Source organism: Fukomys damarensis, unplaced genomic scaffold (assembly GCF_012274545.1).
Source record: "Fukomys damarensis isolate Sample0158 unplaced genomic scaffold, DMR_v1.0_HiC HiC_scaffold_38, whole genome shotgun sequence".
In the NCBI taxonomy this organism is placed as follows: domain Eukaryota; kingdom Metazoa; phylum Chordata; class Mammalia; order Rodentia; family Bathyergidae; genus Fukomys; species Fukomys damarensis.
Window position 1 is genome coordinate 50,998,550 of NW_022900950.1, and position 16,733 is coordinate 51,015,282.

The following is a 16,733-nucleotide window of genomic DNA, read 5'->3' on the forward strand; positions in this document are numbered from 1 at the left end:
ACACAGGTAGCAAAAAATAATCTTGAAAAGTCACCTACAATCCCACACATTTACTTAGAAAAAGTTAAAACCAAATATTTAAATTATGTTTGCCATGCTATTTACTTTTTATAAAAACTGACTCAGAAACATTTGCTATATTAAATATACCAAAATGTAGCAGCTTTAAGCCCAGGTTTCAGGTAACTTAAGGAGCAAGGGATTCACTTAATCTATTCCCATCAGCCTGGATATCAGAACACAACTGCCGATTTCAAATGCTGCTTCAACCCACTTCTGATTTTTGGTGACACAGATTTCAAGTGCTACATGGCTGCCCCAGCCCCACTGACATCTCAGGGAATTCAAGTGTGTAAGCCATTTACGACATGATAACTGTAAACAGCTCATCTGCTGCTGAATGAACCATTTCCTGAGTTGCAAGAGCAAAGTTAAGTCTTTCGGAATCACTGTGTCACTTTAATTAAATTTTTTTTTGGGGGGGGGCATAGTCTCACTATGTAGTTCAGGCTGGCCTTAGACTCACTAAGTAACGCAGGCTGGCCTTGAACTCATGGCATCCTCCTGCCTCAGCCTCTAGAGATGCCGGCTGATTTTTTAATTTGTGAGCAGACTGCCCTTTTGGACAAGGAACACAATACAATACAATCTGATTTACATCAGTGCAATTAAAGCAATTCATCAAAGCATGAAAATTTTTAACTGAAACCAGCTCCACAAAAAATGAGGAAACAATTCACTTACCCCTCCTGAATAAGGGAGAAGTTTTCACATACTAGTCAGGAAATGTAACGTATCAAGGACATCATATGCATTATAAATATAAAACATAATTTTTTAAAAAACCATTTCACAATAGGCCTGCATGCCACAGAGTTTTAAAAAACAAGTTCTAGCATATGAAATTTCTGGAGCAAAGAAGCATACCATCCAGTGTTCTTAAATTTCTATGCAACTTTTTAAGCTACTGATTGTATTTTATATTCCCTTTATTTAAAAGCTTCAGAAAAAGTTCAGAAAACAACCGGACAAGGCTTCTATTTTAATAAGCATAGCCATATACACCAATGTGAAAGAACCATAGCCAGTTATAAAATAGAAAATGTCAAATAAATGAAGCTTTACTATAATTCTCGAGGGGTTTAGTTTAAGTTATATTGTCCACAGGGTGGCAGTCTCATAGTTCAAAAAGAGACACATGCAATAAATTTACTATCTGGCCAACGCTATGAGCAAAAACTGCCCGGCCTCTCCCAAATATCTGCGTTTCATAACCGTTTTACTTGTTTTTTTCTTTCTGGCATCTTAAATTATTTTCTTCAAGGACCCTCTTGCTGATCCTTCCCTCTCTACTCTGCTGCCATTACCCTATTTATAGACTAAAAGCAAGGAGAGCTGTTAGGAGACTGCTAGACTGCAGGAGACTCCCAGTGCCGGTCAGGGCCTAACCTAGGTAGGGTGGGAATAGAAGCAGAATGGGAAGGTGGGGATGGGCACCCCAGAAATAGACCTTCCATCCTAGTCTAGTTCACCTTGCACAGTACTACCAAACTAATCTCATCAGAACAGTCATTTTACCAGAAATCCCTTTTCCTAGCCAAGTAAACTGCTTAGTCTCAAATTCAAGGTCCTTTCAAAATCTTTTTGTTAAGAGTCCAACAAATCTGTAAATGGTCCGGGGATTTAGCTCAGTGGTTCTGCTGCCTGCCTTGCAAGCACAAGCACAAGGTACCAAGTTCGATCCCCGGTATAAAAAAAACAACAAAAAAAAGATCTAAAATAAACTGCTTTGAATACACTTTGCAACTCTTGATTTTAATTCATTTAATCACTCCAATATTACACTTCTGACAGGGCAATCCATTGAGGGTAGGGGTTAAAGCCTCCAGGCAGTGCCAGCGCTCCAGAGAAGGGGAGAGGGGCCTACAAAGTAACAAACCCTGGAACAAACACACTAGGTTGGGGCCAGCTGAAATGGGAGTTTGGACTGGGAGCGGGGAACAAGGAAAGACACGTCACAGATCTGCCAGAGCACTGACATTGCTCCCTAATCTATTTTTGCAGCCTTGTTTCTCTTTCCTATCCTATTTGTACTCTCAGCTCAGCCAAAAGGTGCTGGCAACTGTTAATGCACCTCTGCTCCTGTCTGCTTCCTCTGAATGCCTTGTTCCCCCACCCCTACCCCCCATATCTATTAATAAAAGTTGAAACAGCCTTCGAAGTCCACCACAATTGCTGACTCCTATACAGGCCTCTCCCCCTGCTCATATGGGGATGGGAATTCGGAGACCTTCAAAAACTATGACCCTTCGTCTGGCCCCCTCTGAGCACTCATCACACGATGCATGCATCTAACTTTTTCTATTTGTTATTTACTGAACACCTGCTACATTTCTGAAAGTATCTAGAAATGAGTTTCACTGTTACACTCTTCCATCATTAAATAGATAATAACCAAATGCTAAACATAAAATCTATAGATAAAATATTCTGTGCTTTCTATTGCTTCAATCCTTAATGGTTTTGCTAAGATATAAAGTAAATTTGAAATATATACAATTCATTGTTTTTTACTATATTTATGTAGAGGTGTTCAACCATCACCCTAATTGTACTTACATTAGAAAGGACCAACCCATTCCCTTTCTAATATAAGGGAACTACTAATCCTATTTCTCTTGCAGATTTCCCTATTTCATACATTTTATATAAGTGCAACAATACAATGTATTTTTTTTTTTTATAGTAAGGGCAATTGAACCCAAGGCCTTCACACTGATCTGTAGCCCCAGGCCACAGTTTTTATGTTGAGCTGCATCTGGCTTTGATGGCTCAGTCAGAACTTGAACTTGTGATCCTCGTGTGTCAGACTCCAAAGTTCTGGGGTTACACCGGGCAGAACATAATTACGCTTCTTTCGATTAGTGTCATGTTTCTGTAGGCATATCCAACTTTTCGGTTTGTCTAGGTGAACTGAGTAGAGGAATTATCTTGGGCCACATACAAAGTACAGAATAGAGTTACTATATATAAATAACAAAACACTCTACACACACACACACACACACACACACATACACACACATATGTAAATATCCATAACATTAAAAAAAAGAGCGGACCCCATGGGAAACACTGCAAAGAATCAAAAAGTGAGACCTCATCTTAATTAAAAAGCTTTTGTACAGTACGAAAAACTACCAAGAGTGAAAAGTCAGCCCACAGAGTGGGAAAAATTTTTTACCAGCTGTTCATCAAAGGACTACTATCTAGAATATATAAAGAACTCAAAAAAATCCCCCCAAATTTAAAGGCCCATCCAAAAATGGGCATCTGAAATGAACAGACACTTCTTAGATGAAGAAGTAGAAACAGCAAATAAATATATGAAAAAAATAATGTTCAACAACTGGTAATTCAAGAAATGCAAATTAAAATAAAGATGAAATGCTATCTCACCCCTGAAAGAATAGCTGCTATCAAGAAATCAACCAACAACAAAAGCTTGCAGGGTTGTGGGGAAAAAAGAACCCTTCTCCTCTGTTGGTGGGAGTATAGACTGGTGCAACCACTGTGGAAATCAATGTGGCAATTCCTCGAAAAACTAAAACTAGAGGTTCCATTTGATCCAGCTATTCCCATTCTTGGTATTTTCCTGAAAGAATTAAAAGAATCATACCACAGCAGCATATACACACCCATTTTTATAGGGGCACAATTTTGCAATAGCTAAATCTTGGAAACAGCCCAAATGCCCATCAACTTATGAATAAAGAAGATGTGGTTTTTTTTTTATATACAATGGAGTACTACTCTGCCATGAAGAATGAGTTTCATACAGTTATAGCCAAATGGATGGACCTCAAGATCATACTTTTAAGTGAATAAATCAGACACACCTGTTTAAATACTGCATTCTCTGGTGTGGGAAACCAAAAAGGGAAATAAAGACTAAAATGTATAATAGATATTGGGAAATGGGAAGAAAATCTTCAAATGGGAAGGGGAACAAGGGAGGAGGGAAGGAAAGGAAGGAAGGGACAAGTAAAAAAAACAAACTAGAAGGAAAAAACGGAAGCAAAGCTTTTGTACACAGGGAGGGAAGGGGGCTTGATAGGAGGAGGAAGGGGGAAAAAGAGGCAGGATGTACTGTGTGCACCTATACATGGGTTGTATAAACCACCGTATAATCTCTCCCCTGTTGAAGGTAGATATACTCCTTAACTTTTTCTTATAAATAAATAGAAATAGGGCAAATGGCCTGTAGGCTGACTACACCTAACAGTAAGTATAATGTTCTTGAACCTCATCCATGTGGTGGTATGCATCAGTACCTCATTCTCGTTTTAGTGCCAAACAATATTCCCTTGTAAGGATATACATTTTATTTATTCATTCATTAGTTGATGGACATTTAAAAGCCATTTCCACATTTTGCTTGCTACTATTAACACCTGTGTATAAGTTTTGGGTTAGGCACATGCTGCATTTATCCTGGGTATAAATGCTAGGTCATATGGACCCACTATGTTTAACATGTCAAGTTTTAGTGCCAAACAATATTCCCTTGTAAGGATATACATTTTATTTATTCATTCATTAGTTGATGGACATTTAAAAGCCATTTCCACATTTTGCTTGCTACTATTAACACCTGTGTATAAGTTTTGGGTTAGGCACATGCTGCATTTATCCTGGGTATAAATGCTAGGTCATATGGACCCACTATGTTTAACATGTCAAGGAGCTAGGAGCTAACATTAAAGGTCACTCTCTGATTAAAGATCCTGTTACCTAGTCAAAATTTATCAGGTTAAAATTCCTTTCTACCTTCCCTGCTTGACCTCCCAAGCCTCCCCCTCCAGGCATTCTGAGCTGGGGCCAAACCAGAGTACTACTTCCAAGCCTCCTGGTACTGGGTCTCCTTCCACCTCAGCCAGGACTCACATTCCCCACGAGGAGAGATCCAACCAGTTCTTGAAGGCCCAGGGCAAATGCCCTTTCCTCCTTGGCTCTTCTCTCCAGCCCTCTGTGCAAAGTACAACTCATTCCTTCCTTCTGTGCTCCAGGAGCAATTCTGTATCTCTCACCTTGCATACTACACCTGGTACACAACTACACATAAAATTATCCGTCTTATACAGGGTTGCTGTTATCCAACACTCTCTTCACCCCACCCCAAATATATACAGTCCTAATACTAGTTACAGTCACTGAGTGCTCATGTAAAAATAACCATTCCAGAACCATTTGCTACAATGTCAAGTCATTACAAACATTAAGCCTTCTATGAAGATAGGACTATTTACTAGAGCATGAGGTTTGAATTTGGAAAGTCTTTAACAACACTATTACACTCCTTTTTAAGTGAAACATGTTCCGTTTCATTAGCGATTCAAGAATTGATCAATATCCGGGGCGTGATGGTGCACTCCTGTAATCCCAGCACTCAGGAGGCTGAGGCAGGAGGAGTGCTCTGAGTTGGCCCAGCCTGGGCTACATAGTGAGTTCCAGGTCAGTCTCAACTACATAGTGAGACCCTGTCTCAAAAAGCAAAACAAAAGAAAACAACAAAAGAAGAACTGATCAACAATTCCTGCAACTCCATCTAAAGTCTGTGATTAATATATATTACCAAGAATTTATGACTCTAAAGCGGAAAAGGTGAAAGAGCTCCACGAGGTCACACAGCTAACCACTAGTCACAACGTGAGTATTCAGTAGTCTAGCCAGTAGCTACTAACAAAATGCACCTGAAGATCATAAACTTCCAAAGCATGCGGTAAACCTCCCATGTGGTGAACACTCAAAACATCGGAATTCAGGAAGATTTAAATTTGCTTTTAATTGTGGCAGTTTGTTCGTGCTTTTTAAACAAGGTAATACTAATTAATGCTTAATCGTGCAGATCACGTTAATAATTATTTTCAAACTTACTGTTCCTTTAAAGCTATAAAATAACACACAACCAATACTTCCGCTTAGTAACGACCCTGACTAGAACCCACACCCAAAAGTATTTTTTCCTTCATTTCCATTGGCCTGATAGGCTAAATATTAGAGCTGCCTCTATTTTCTAATTTTTCTTGCATTAAAGATAATGCTTTTGTTTCATTTACAGAGCACACGCTGCTGACACAGCTGTCCTTTCTTTGTAATAAACACAGGGCTTCTATACTTAAAAACACAGTGAAACTTTGTTAGAACATCCTCTCCCCAGTCACTGGCCAATTTCTCTCTTCCGAGCTCCACCTCCACGTCAGGAGTTTTTAGTCATTAGTCTTTTTTGGAAAGTCAATTTTCTTCTTTAAAAACATCTCATCACAGCGGTATATTTCTGCTCCGTAACTCATTGTGCTCGTTTTTTTACCGCGGCAAGGGGGAGGGGTCTTTCCCCAAAGACCAGGGCGCTTTTGGAGGGCGACTGTCAAGCTAGCCGGCCTCAGGGCTGGCCAGGGCGCAAGCAGCCGGCGGGCCTGAGCGAGAGGTAGGAGAGAGCCGAAAGACAGTGAGACCCCGGGGTGCTCGACAGGTCTCTTAAACGCCTGCCGGCGGCAGGGGCCAGGGGACGCCCAGTGCAAATGCAATTTTATTTATTAAAAATAAATACAAATGCAATTTATTAAAAATAAATAAATAAAATCAGTTAAATAGTACATTTTAAAAAATAAAAAAGTAAATTTAAAAAGCAAGCTAGGTGTGGCAGTTCCCACCTATACACAGTACTGAGAAGCTGAGTCAGGAGGATCACAAGGCCCAGCCTGGACAATTTAGTGACTATTAAGACCTTGTTACCTAAAAATTAAAATGTTTTTAAAGGGCTGGGAATGTAGTGTAGTGGAAAGGCCCTGGGTTCATACTGGACGGGACGGGGGGGGGGGGAAAGAGAGTAACAAACAGAACACTGGGCTAGGGGTATAGCTCAGTAGTACAGCACTTTCCTAACAGGTATAAGGTTCGATTCCCAGCACCACAAAAAAATAGATTTACAAGAAAAGCAAAGCATATAATGAATGCATCCACTCGCCGCAGGATAAGATCCCTTCTAGTTAGAAATTTCCTTCATCTCCTACAGTTCCTACCTGCCCCCTACAGGAAAAGGTGAGGAACTGAAGAGAGGCAGAGGCAGCTGCACTAGAGGGGCCGGAGTTCTCCTCCACAGCGGATGGATACCGACGCACGGCCCAGAAATCTTCCTCTGCCCTCGACCGCGCAGGGCCCGACCAGCTTTGAACACGGGCCAGCAGCTTTACGCGGAAACCATGGGAGGCTGCCACCACAGCTTCCGCTCTATTAACTCCGTCCTGGTGGGGGTGCACGGACACACAGAGAGGTCACAGCGGGCGAAAGAGCAACGGGGCTGGGCACCGGGTGTCGCCCTCGGGAATCCCCACCACAGGGTCCTGAGCCTCCCGACCATCAGAGTCAGTGGGGAACATCTTTTAAAAGGCCCCCGGGCCCGCCCAGTTCCTGCTGACCTAGAATCTTTGGGGAATGCCACCCAGAAATCTTGTTCAAATGCTCTCCAAACCCCAGGGACTCTCAGCTGGTCTTGGAAGCCTCTGTATTTCTCCAGGCCCCGAAGCCACCCCACAACGGGAAAGCTCTGGGGCGACTGTAAAACTACCCTCATGGTCAGGTTTGTTTCACTTCCCCCGCCCCGCTCTGCACCTGCGCCCCTCAGCAGCCGCATCTCGGCAGCGCCCTCTGCTGGATACTCCGCGAAACCTAAAGGGCAGCGAAGAACGGAAGAGTCGGGGGAGTCAGGTATCGCAGCTCAGTTTTTGTGATCCGGCAGAGTGCAAAGCGGATCTCCGCCGTGTTGCGGAGGTTGAGTACCAAGAATCCACTGACTGAGGAAATGCAGCACTGAAATAAACAAATACATACAAATACCTGAATTAAGAATTTGGTTGTGGCTGGGGTTGCAGCTCAGTGGTAAGGTGCCTGCTTAATTGACACAATGGGCAGTGTTTGACCCCCGGAATATATGTGGGAAAGAAAAGAAAGAGAAGAAAAATACGCTTTTAGTTGGGACAGTACTAGCCAAATACCAGGGGGTGGGGGAGGCAAACACAAACATGGCATATTCAGTCGTTTGGGTCACCAGAAGATTAATCCCCTAGAAGTTGCAGTTATTTATTCACTTACTCATTCAGTTTTTCAACAAGTTATTTTTGTTTTTGTTTTGTGGTCCTGAAAATTGAAGCCAGGACCTCTTGCATGAAAGTGCTCTACCACTGAACTGCTTAAGTATTCCTTCTGTGCCTAGTAAATACCAAGCACTCTTCTGTCAGTAAAACCAAAACAATTCTCCCCTCGGGGATTATAGCTTATTGACAGAGACGGGTATGAAACCGATAAATATCTATGTAAAAATGGTGGTCAGTACTATGAAGGAAAAAAACAGGTATTTGAGGGTGCTAATTTAGGAAGGATGGTCAAGGATAGCCTCTCTCTGGAGCTGACTTGAAGCCAGGAGCAGAGATCTGAGGTAGAATTAGTTGTGCGAAACAAGGGGAGGTTCCTGGTGGCAGAATTCTGATATGAGGCACTTAGGGTGGCTGGAGTGCCAGGAACAAGAAGGGTATGGACAACAGGAGGCTGAAGAGGTAGAAAGGTTAACCACAGGTGCCATCCACACGTGGGCACATTCATCTGTGCTAAATGCATTATCCCAGTTGAGCCCATCTGTTAGGGCTGTGTCCAGATGTCCCCCAAAGCCTCACGTGGTCATAGGTGGGGCTTTTGCAGAGGTGGCTCCATATACAGTGTGTGAAGCTGGAACTGATTCCTTATGCACTGTTGGGCTCAAGGGCACTAGGATTAAGGGTGTGAGTGCTACCCACCCTAAGTAGTCTGGATAGGATAAAAGGGGCAGAAAGACCCTGTTAAGGTCCCTTATTGCTTTGCTATTCTCTGTCTGCTGTGAACTGTTCTCTGTGATGGCACCCTGCCTTGGGGCAAGCCAATTATGGATTGAAACCGCTACAGACTAGGAGCTAAATAAACCTTTTCTCTTTTAATTTTGGGTGTCAGGTATTTTGTCTCAGCAATGAGAAAAGTCACTAAGACACCCTCACTCATCCTCTTAAGTAGTAGGTGACAGTCTCATTCTATGCATTTTATAGATAACAAAATTTAGGCACAGATTAATGACTTACCCCCAATTCTGTAGATAGAAGGTAACAAAGCTAGGATGTAAACAAAAGCAGTCCAGCTTTACCACCCAAGCATAATATTCTACGTTGCTTTCAAGGCACTGCTAAGCTCAAGTTTCATTGAAAGGGTCATGAGACATCTTTGTCCACTTATAAGCAGGAGAGCAAAATGGTGCTGGATGGATAATAGATTATAGGGAGGCCAAAATGGGACAGTATGGCAGGAAAGCATTGTAGTCCAGACAGGAAAGGATGGTGGCTTAGACAAAGGAAGAGCAGTGGAGATGGGAGAGAGGTGGAGAAATTTAAGCAGAAGTGACAAGACTGCTGATGGGTTAGGGAGTAGGCGTGGGAGAGGAAGCTGTGAAGATGGCATCCAGGCCAAGGAAACTGGGTGCTTGGTGGGCCATGGGCTGAAGTAGAACGGGAGCAAGTGTAGAGAGTGGATAGAATTCAACTGAGTGCACAATGAGTTTGAGATGTCTATGATACACTTAAAGTGAAAAACCAAAGAGGCCATGGAGTAAAAATGACCAGCATCTCAAACTTACTGTGTGTAAAGGTGAACTCTTCATTTATATCATTCTGAGATTCAGTGACATCTACGCTAGAAATTGAACAGTACTGTTTTTAGCACCATGGATGTTTTTTCAGTCACAGAAATGGTTACTATAAAGAAAACCATGTAGAGATAGAGGAAGAGCTCAGAGGACCAAACCTTAAGAAGCTTCCAGAGCTTGGGGGTTGAATCTGAGAAGAGGGAGAGAAAGAGAAAGAGACAGAGCACCATCATCTGAGAGCCAATAAGGAAGAAAGAAATCACAAGTCAGCCTGGGACTGTGAACATATTGTTCTCTGCAAGGGAGACAGCTCATTCCAGTTTCCTTTCACGTGGGAGGATTTGGCCCAGACTCATAGTTTCAATGACAAAGCCTAGGCTGGGATTTAGGGAGCTGGTATGCTTGTCTCAGTGTAGACTAGAAAGTAGTAGGTACACGCCAAAATAGAAGATGCCTAATGCTTTCCTTTAACTCCTCACAAAAATGAATGGACAGGCTGAGTCAGCTCAGGTGTGGAGGCCCACAGGTTCTGGGAGGGAGGATTCACTCCAGGGATGGATGGGTGGGGCTAAGGCTTTATGATTCATGTTCCTGCTGTCATTTCCTGTATTGCTTCTCTTTTTAAAAATCTCTCCCTGGAACTGCCTCTGATTTTACCCACTTCTCCTTATTACGGGCAGCTACATTAGATATAAATTAATATACAGTCAGAGAGGGACATGACTCTCAAGGAAGTCAGCACAAAAAGAAAGACATCAGAATTGTGGCTGGAGGCTCATCTGAAGGCCAGGTCTCCTGACAAAGATGCAGTGGCCAGGCCTGCATGCCTCCCTAAGGGATAAACAATAACTTGAGATTATACTGTAATTAGTACCACCTGGTCCAGGAAGTCCAGATAGGCATTAGAGGGCCAGGAGGGTGACCAGAACATCTGGACCCATCCCTTCCCCAAAATGCCTTTGTGTTTTCCTTGTGCCCTTACTATGTGACCCGCTTCCCATTGGACCGATATTAGCTAAGTGGCTATAATAGTACTTATAATCCTGTAAGTCAGTGGTAGTTTGATCCATGTTGTATCCACATTGTGACTCTGCTGATGAAGGAATTTAGTGCTCACTCATTCAGGACCCCTCCTGGAAATCCAGCAGCTATTCTTCTCTCCTTACTGCCAGTAAAACTCTCCTAACTTCTTCCTTCAGTTTGTGACTTCATTCCTTGGTGTTGTGGGACCATGAACTCAGCACATTTGACATCTAACAGGTTGAGAGTTGTATTCTCCTGTATCATTATTGTCTATTATTTCCTTCACCCCCAGAAAGCATTAAAATATTAGCAATCATCTTGTCCCCATACTCCTATGATACTAAAATCATCATCACAGGGCTGGGGATTTAGCTCAGTGACACTGTACCTGCCTCGAAAGCATAAGGTCATGAGTTAAATTCCTAGTACCAGGGGAATAAAAATCATCAATGACTATGATAATATGCTGATTTAAATTTTTTTCTTGAAAGTCACTCACATAAGTGTTTCAGATGATTTTTGTCTGCATGGTAGAGAGGAAGGAAAGATAAATCCTTACACTACAGTGCAGCAATTGTAGAAGAATTATTTTGTTTTGTGGTTTTGTGGTACTAGGGATTAAACCCAGGTCTTTCACACTGAGCTATCATCCCCAACCCTTTTTTAAATTTTGAGACAGGGGCTTCCTTAGTCACTAAGCTGTCTAGGCTGGCCTGGAATTTGTGACCCTGCTGCCTCAGCTTCTGAAACTGCTGGGACTACAGGGTGTGCCACTTTGCCAGGAAGAAGGGCAATTCTATGCAGAATGGTCCCTAGCTTCTAGGCTGACAGCCCAGAAATTTGGGTAGCTGTGTCACTGGGGAAGTTCTACTATTAAAATTTTAAAACTACTAGGGCTGGGGATTTAGCTCAGTGGTTCCGCTGCCACCTACCTTGCAAGTGTAAGGACCCAAGTTCAATACCCGGTACCAAAAACAAAACAAAACAAAACAAAAATTTAAAACTACTATTTTCTTAATTATAAAAGTCAATTTTGTCTTAGAATTGGACTTCCTGAAGGGTACCGAGCATAAGATTAACCTGGAACCTTGCGAAAATACAATGGGAACTGGGCATGGTGACACACACCTGTAGTCCCAGCACTCTGGGAAGCTGAGGCGGGGGCGGGGGTGTCCACAAGTTTGGACAGTTTAGTGATTTAGCAAGACCCTGTGTCAAAATAACAAAATTTTAAAAAAGGGCCAGGGATATGATTCAGTGAGAAGGCCCTGGGTTCAGTCTCCAGCGCCACAAAAAACAAAAACAACAACAAAAGAACAGCGGAGAGGACTTGCCATATTTCTAACAAGCTCTCAGGTAAGGGAGCCAAAGAAGCACAAGTCGAGTATCAAGGATTTGACAAACACATGAAAAGTAGCGAGGATGACCATGTGCCAACTGTGAATGTGTTTCCTCATGGGACAATTCCGTTCCCATTTCCCCTCCTGGGCCCTCTCCAGCAGCACCTGCAGCACCTAGAGAGGACGCAGGTCAAGATGGGAATGTGGAGTTGCTGGGAAGCTGGAGGCCTTTTGGAATAGCTGGAAGTGGGTGTGGAGGAGGTGGCCAGGGAAGGAGAGCGGGGAGGCTCTCCTGCGAGGCTGAGTTGTCTGACCCTGTGCCCCTCACCTCAGGCGAGTCCCAGTCAGGGAACTGCAGGCTGGAGACAAGCACCAGTGCAGGCCAGGATTGAAGTGAGGGGGACCCTGGGGTGACAAGTGGGCCTGCCAGATCCAGGGTTTGCTTCCCTACCCCACCCCCCACTCTGGGAGGTAGTAATTCAAGGGTATCGCCCTCCCGGTTACCTCCTGGGAGGAGAAGGAAAAGCCCTGAGTTCACTTCTAGGATGAGTTCTTGTTGCCCTGGGCTTTCCACTTGAGGATACACCATCTTCTCTTGTTTCTTGGATCTCCTTCTGTTCCAACCTTCACCACCAGTGGCAAGTTCAAGCCCAGCCTGGGCAATTTAGCAAGTTGATGAGATCCTGTCTCAAAATGAAAAGGGTTGTGGATGGCTCTGGGTTTGATCCCCAGTAACACACACACACACACACACACACACACACACACACACACACACAAAATTACAGGACAAATTCCTAAACGTTTTCATAAAGAAAGAACTGATCACTTGTGGTGATTAGGCATTGGCAACAAATTGCTCATTAGAGCAATCCTACCAGCAGGTACTGAGCAGTCATAAGATAATGGACTAATATTGACACAAGAGCCATGAGGTCAAAAAAAATCTCCTCCAGTAAGAAGGGACCTTCTATGAAGCCAAAATGAATGATTTAGTCAGTCTGTACCAGTGACGGTGAACCTTTTAGAGATGAGTGCCCAAACTGCAACCCCAAACCCACATATTTACTGCAGAGTGCCAACACTACAAGTAAACCTGAATACTGAGGTTTTAGTTGAGAAAAAACACTTGACATTAGCATCTTTGGTCTTAAAAAAAAAACAAATAACCCATATGCCATAGGTTTGCCACCACTGGTCCATATTTTGATGTACAGCTTTAGTTACAATGCAGGTGCTCCTGAGAAGTTAACAAGAAACAAGATCCTCTGGAAAATGCAGTTCTGACATATCTCCATTTGCTCACTGAGACCCTTTCCCACATCTGCAATCACCAAGCTCTGTGGGCAGTGGCGCATGTCTGTAATCCCAGCACTTGGGAGGCTGAAGTAGGATGGCCACAAGTTCAAGGCCAGCCTGGGCTACACAGTGAGACACTGTTTCAAAAACAAACAAACAACCACAAAAGCAACCTCTCGGTGTGTTTTGGTGCATGCCTATAATCCTAGCACACTGGGAGGCTGTGACAGGAGGGACACAAGTGTGAGCACAGTCTGGGCAACTTAGTGACTTAGTGAAACCCTGTATCAAAATTTAAAAGGGCTGGGTATATAGCTCAGGGTACCTGGTTACCATCTCTAGCACTATAAAAACAAGCAAAAGAATACCTCTTCTGACAGTTAGATGCACCTCTTGGAAACTTATGTGCTTGTTGTCCCTCTTGACAGCCTACTCTGTGTTACCGTCATTGGCCTAGTCAATGCCATCTCTCATGGCATCATTGACAGAGGTCCCCTCTGCTCCCACCCAGCCTTCTGAGTGAATGTGTCGTGTCCTTACACAGGCAGGTAGTGGGAGAGCAGAGTCCAGTAGCTGGAAGGCTGACGGGGCCTGCAGGACATGGCAGGGAAAGTGCCACCTCTTGCCTAGGCCGGACTGAAGCAGGAAACTGAGGACTCCAGACAGACCACTCTCAACATGAAGATAGGAGCAAAAAGCAGCTTTTAACGCAGGCGGCTCCTGTCAGTCTCAAGAGCCCCCAAATAGAAATTTGCACTTCTATAAATACTTCTTTTTACATCTATGAAGCTTAGATTCATTGGAGTTTCCCTGGAAAGATAGCGAGCAAGATTTACACAAAGCAGAGCAGTGGAAAGCGAAGTGTTCTGGCAGGACTTTCCAAGTCCATTACGCTCCTTGGGTACTCAGGTACATTCTACAAAGAGCATAATTACCTAGTTAACCCATAATTGCCAAACAACACAGTTACCCACAGTTGCCCAATTCCATATGAAGGGTGCTCTCCTCTCACCCCCTCAGGCATTATTCACCTTTGGAGGGGCTTGTGGTGGGGAGTGGGGAGGTGAGGGGTGACCCCAGGGAATGCCAGGCATGGAGATGGCTGGCTCTCCCCACCCCCCAGCCACATGATGCCACCAAAGGCCCTTTTTTCTGTAAGGTTTGTTTCCTCCTCTGTGATGTACTAGTTTTCGTTCAAGATTTTACCCTTTCAAAACGGGCTGTTGTAATAATGTTTATATTTATTGGGCACTTGCCATGTCTGTGAGATACTGATGCTCCTGATGTTTAACTTTCAAAGGCAGCCCCACTTCCCCTTGTGCTGTTCTCTGCCTTAGGAAACTGAGGCAGAGGTTGTCATTTATTTTAGGCAAATGGCTATAACTTTTTCAGTTTCAGCTCTTTTACCTGCAAAATGAGAGGAAGTAATGATTTTTTTTTTTTTAAAGAGAAGCTGCACTTTGGGCCTGATCAAGCTGCTCTAGGCAGCAAAGACAAAAGTGGACAGTTTGCCACACCTTTATTTGGTACATCAGGAGAAACAAATGTAACAGATGGCTCAGAGGGTGAGGAGTAACAAATGCAACAGGAGGCTGGAGAGCAGCAGCCAGGAAAAGATGCAAAGGAAGATCTTGTTGTAATAGCCAGCCTGACTGTTTTGTGCACCCATGCCAGTTTGTACCCGCCTAAGAACAAAGTATTTGCACTTGAACAGAGCACCCAAAACCCCACATCCTGCTTGGCAGTAAACTTGCTACAGTTGCAGGATGTTTTGTAGCTCACCTAGTCCTGTGAAACTTCCTTGTGTCCCCTACTAATCTGGCATGGCTCTGCTTCTGTCAGATTCTGCTTGCTCTCCCCTGAGCCCTCCCCCACTGAAAATATGATTTCAGAGGAGAAATCAAACAGCTTCTCGTTGCCAAGGAAATTTCTGAGCACTGGCAAGAAGAGCAGCGCATTTCTATTCTTTGGATTCATCCATCCATAACATTGTTGGGAAGTAAAGATTTTTAAGAGTCCTTGTGGTCATTTGCTTGAGCTCCAAGATCTTTAAGATCACTCATAAGTTATGGGAGCAAACATACAGCGGTCCTGTGGGCATTTGGAGGCCCATCTTCCCCGATCATATTTCACTTGTCTACCCAGAGCTCAAGTATTTCCATGTCATTTTCCTGTGTATTTTTCTGAGCTACCTCTGGGATTATGAATATTTCCTACTTATAGACCTCCTGTTAGAACTGTAGATCCTTAAGGAGTAAAAAGCAGCAGACTGTATTTTTCAAACTGTAGATTGTGACTCTATAGAGGATTGTGACTGTGTTTTAAAAAAATAGAACAGAACCTGGGTATGGTGGCATAAACCTGCAATCTCACCTACTTGGGAAACTGAGGCAGGAGGATCACATGTTCAAGGCTGGCCTGGGAAAATTAGTGAGACTGTGTCTCAAAATAAAAATTTTAAAGGGTTGGGGATGTAGCTCAGTGGTTATGATTTGTGTTTAGATGTTCCCCCAAAACCTCATGTGAAGGAAGTAGGACTTTCTTCAGAGGCAGATGAAACTGGAATGCGATGCTTGGGTTAAGGGCTTGTAATTACTAAACCACTAAGTAAGAATGATTAAGTTTGGCACCACCCTAATCTCGGTAGTCTGAATAAGATAAAAGAGGCAGAAAGATGCTATTAAACCCTCTTGTTACCCCTCTCCCCCGTCCTGTTACCTTTGCTGCCTTGTGAGCACCGTGCTTTCTTCTCTGTGATGCTTGTTTGCCATTTCAGCCTTGGAGCCAACTGATTATAGACTGAAACCTCTATGAACCATAAGCCAAATAAACCTCCTCCCTCCAACTTTGGGTGTCCGGTATTCTGTCTCAGCAATGAGAAAAAAGTAACTTAACACAGCGGTACAGTGCTTGTCTTGCATGTTTGAAGTCCTGGGCTTAATCTCTAGTACCACACACACACACACACACACACACACACACACCACTAGAATAAAATATAAAATTAAGCATATCAATTATGATAATAAATATTCTTCAATAAAACTTTTGTTCTACTTATATGTTTATACTGGGCAATCATGTGAAAGCTATTTCTTGCTATAAATCAGGGAAAATATGTGAAAAACATGATTGAGTCCAGAGGTTAGTACAACTTTCTTTACTTTTTTTTTTTTTTTGGTTTTTTGAGACAGGGTCTCTCTATGTAGTTGAGACTGACCTGGAACTCACTATGTAGCTCAGATTGGTCTCGAACTCACAGTGATCCTCCTGCCTCAGCCTCCCAAGTGCTGGGATTACAGGTGTGAGCCACCACGCCTGGCAGTACAACTTTCTTTTTTTTTTTTTTT

The 16,733-nt window shown here is 43.2% G+C and overlaps 1 long non-coding RNA gene across 2 annotated transcripts in view; it reads right to left on the reverse strand.

The window, feature by feature from the left end:
* Positions 1 to 16,733, reverse strand: part of LOC117284613 — a 40,024-nt gene that overhangs the window by 4,888 nt on the left and 18,403 nt on the right. For both annotated transcript variants that reach the window (XR_004515701.1, XR_004515700.1), the window contains exons 3-4: positions 12,589 to 12,767; positions 7,083 to 7,869 (exon numbers count right to left, since the gene is read on the reverse strand). This is a non-coding gene — a long non-coding RNA (uncharacterized LOC117284613). The remainder of the gene's footprint in view (positions 1 to 7,082; positions 7,870 to 12,588; positions 12,768 to 16,733) is intronic.